The 3,010-nt window shown below is 65.0% G+C and overlaps 1 protein-coding gene across 1 annotated transcript in view; it reads right to left on the reverse strand.

Annotated features, from left to right (window-relative positions):
• KCNQ4 (potassium voltage-gated channel subfamily Q member 4) overlaps window positions 1–3,010 on the reverse strand; it is a 15,357-nt gene that overhangs the window by 11,748 nt on the left and 599 nt on the right. The gene's annotated exons all lie outside the window — the stretch shown is intronic.

Consider the following 3,010-nt stretch of genomic DNA (forward strand, 5'->3'; position numbering starts at 1 on the left):
GGGCACGGGCAGGGAGCGCCGGGCCCTGGGCTGAGGAGCCAAACACGGCCCAGGGCAGAGCCCTGAGCTTTGTGCATCATCAGCAATGAAGATTATCCGAGCACGATTTAGCAGGCAATTACCCGGGCAGCGGAGCACAAAGCAGAAGAGAACGCAGAAATCTCCCAGCCTGCAAAGATTTGTGCCTCTCGCCTCATCCCAGCCAGCAGGGAGGGGCGTCCCCGGTGCCTGGGCACACGCGGGGACCTGCTGTGGGTGGCCCTGACTCTGGAGCCCCACAGGTCACCCGCTGGTCCGGCCTTGATGGAAACCTGCCCCCCTTGTGGGGTGGGGAAACCTCCCAGCCGGCATCCCGTAGGATTTGGGGAAGGATACGGGCATGAGAGGCCCCACGGGGCTGGCTGGGAAAGGAACTTTCTGGGAACACATCACCTGCTAGGAATTAACTTGTAAAGCCTGGGCAAACGCCCCGTCCTGGCTGCCGGCAGCGCTTAAGCGGCTTAGGGAAGGGTCAGATGCCTGAAGACAGCACGGGGAGCCAGGAACCAGCATCCTCCCCATCCCTCCCGGGCAGGAATTCTGCTCCCCGCACCCAGGGGGGGATCCCCCCCTCGACCCTCCATCAAACACCGCGGGGGACCCGGCAGTGCCAGGCTCCCATCCCAATTCGCTGCTCTTCCCACCCACCAAGAGGAGCTGAAATAACGAGGAATGCTGGCAGGGAAATGGGGAGGGGGCAGAGAGAGTGGGGACGGGAGCCTCAGCGCCTCCTCACTGCCCTGCTCCAGGATCCCGGGGGATGGAGGGAGCAGAGGTTGAGCCGGTGTTTCACCTCTCCCGAATGAAATTCCCATCTCCAGCCCCCCTCCCCGCAGGGTCCCGCACCTCCCTTCCCTTCCCTTCCCTTCCCTTCCCTTCCCTTCCCTTCCCTTCCCTTCCCCTTCCCTTCCCTTCCCTTCCCTGTTTGACTGAACTCAAATGGAAACACTGGGAGTTGGCTTCCGCACATGGCACTGCCAGCCTGGCCACGGGGACAGGACCCTCCGGCTGCTGTCACCCGGCGGGAGCAGCGCCCGGCCCCAGCACTAATGAAACCTCCCCAAAACAATAATGAAAACGCCGCAGGGGCCGGCGCGGGGAAGGCGAAATCTCCTCAATTAATCTTCATTAGGGTGGGCTTCGCCATCTGCTGCCGCCCGAGCTGGCTGAGGAACAGGTGAGCCGGGAAAGCTGCTGAGCTCAGGGGAAGCAGGGCCAAGTCGGCCTCCCTGCATGGGCAGGCGGGCACCAGTTGGCTCCCGATGCCCCCAAAACCCCGCTGAGCAGAAGGGCTGCGCCCCAAAACAGCCTGGGACGAGCTGAGGGGACCGTGATCCTGGGAGCTCGCGGGGCGGGATGGGGATGGAACAGCCCAGCCCTCCCGGGATTCGTCCCCCAGCCCTCCCGGGATTGGCAGGGGGTGACACCGGCACCGGCAGGGCTGTCCCGAGCCCCGCTCCGCCCGAGCCCCGCGGGGATGCCCCGGGCCGGGGCACAGGCGGCGATAACTCAGCGGAAGGAAAACACACGCGCCGCAGGATAAACAGCTCAGCCGCGGGATGAGCGAGCAAACAGGCTCTGGGAAGGCACAGACCCCTTCCCTGGAAAAGCCTGGCGGCATCACAGGGCCCAGGCCGTACCCCTCCAGCTGTGCCACCGCTGGAAATTTGGGATTTGGACCAAAACTGCCCTAGCGCAGCTCCAGCGGGCATGGGGATGGTGTTTCACCCTCCCGGCTCCCCATGCCGCGAAGTTCAGCTCCGTCTGCAGCTGTATAAACAGCGTGTCCCATAAATCCCCGTCCCTCGGCCCCGCAGCCCTTCAGGAGAGGTGGAGCAGGCGGCCGGGGGATATAAATAACCGGGCTGTAGCGGCCCTGTTTGCGCCCGTAACCATGGCACGGAGCGTCCCACGCCGCCCAGAAGAGAAGCAGAAAAGCTCCGAGTGTTTCCCCACGGGCAGGGAGCGCAGCCGGAGCCCCGGAGCCGCGGCAGAGGCGCCGCACAGCCCGGCACACGCTCAGAGCCTGGCCCTGACCCCGTTATCAGCGCTGCAGGAAGGAGGGTGCTGCTCCCAGAGCCCTCCAGAGCCTGGGCTGAGGCAGGACGGGACGTTTCCAGCACCCTGAGGAAGGCTGGAAGCAGAGCTGGGATGCGGAACCTCTCCTGCACGCCGTGGCAGGGAGCTGGGGTGGCATCGAGCCCGTGGGCCCAAAACCTTCGTGCTTTGGGAGGCAAATCTTGCCGGTGGCATCACCCGGCCCCCTGGCACGGCACCCCCGTGGCACCCAGCGCCCCCCGGCCCCGCCGTGCCCACGGGGAGCACGGTCACAAGGCTGCGGCGGCCGCCAAGACACTCACACGGAGCAGCCGGGATAGTTTTGCTCTTGGATCATCTGGCAAGGAACGGGCTGGAGGGGGGGAAGGAACCGGAGCGTTTTCCGATGCACCCCAGGAGAGGGATGGGGGCTGTCACCCTCCTCCAGCACCTGGGGGGTCCGCAGGGCACGGGGACATTTGGGGACGTGAGTGGGCCCGAGAAGTCGTCCCAAAGCTGCGAACCCCAAAGAGTGGAGGGCAGCAGCACCGCGGGCAGGTTTGGGATCGCTGCCGGGGCAGGGACAAAGGACCAAAAACTCTCCAGCATCCCCCCCATCCACCCCGGCAGTGATGCACCCCACTGGGGCACCCAAACTGGCACCTCCTGCGCCGGCCTGGGGGTGTCCGGCGGGAGCAGGAAGAGGGGAAAAGGAAAAAAATCAGAAGGAAAAATCAATGCACCGTTTCATGTTGCGCCGAAGTCGCTTAATTTTATGCCCTGGTGACACCACATCGGGCTGGGGAAAGTGCTGTGCCGGCTTCTCCTCCCCCTGGCATTGCCCCTGAACCAGCTCCCGTTTCAGCCCCAGGCAAGGTGGCCCTGGGGGCACAGGCCCTGCTCGAAGGGCACAGCCTCCAGTCCCTCTCCCTGT

This window comes from Corvus brachyrhynchos, unplaced genomic scaffold (genome assembly GCF_000691975.1).
Source record: "Corvus brachyrhynchos isolate BGI_N302 unplaced genomic scaffold, ASM69197v1 scaffold65, whole genome shotgun sequence".
Lineage (NCBI taxonomy): Eukaryota > Metazoa > Chordata > Aves > Passeriformes > Corvidae > Corvus > Corvus brachyrhynchos.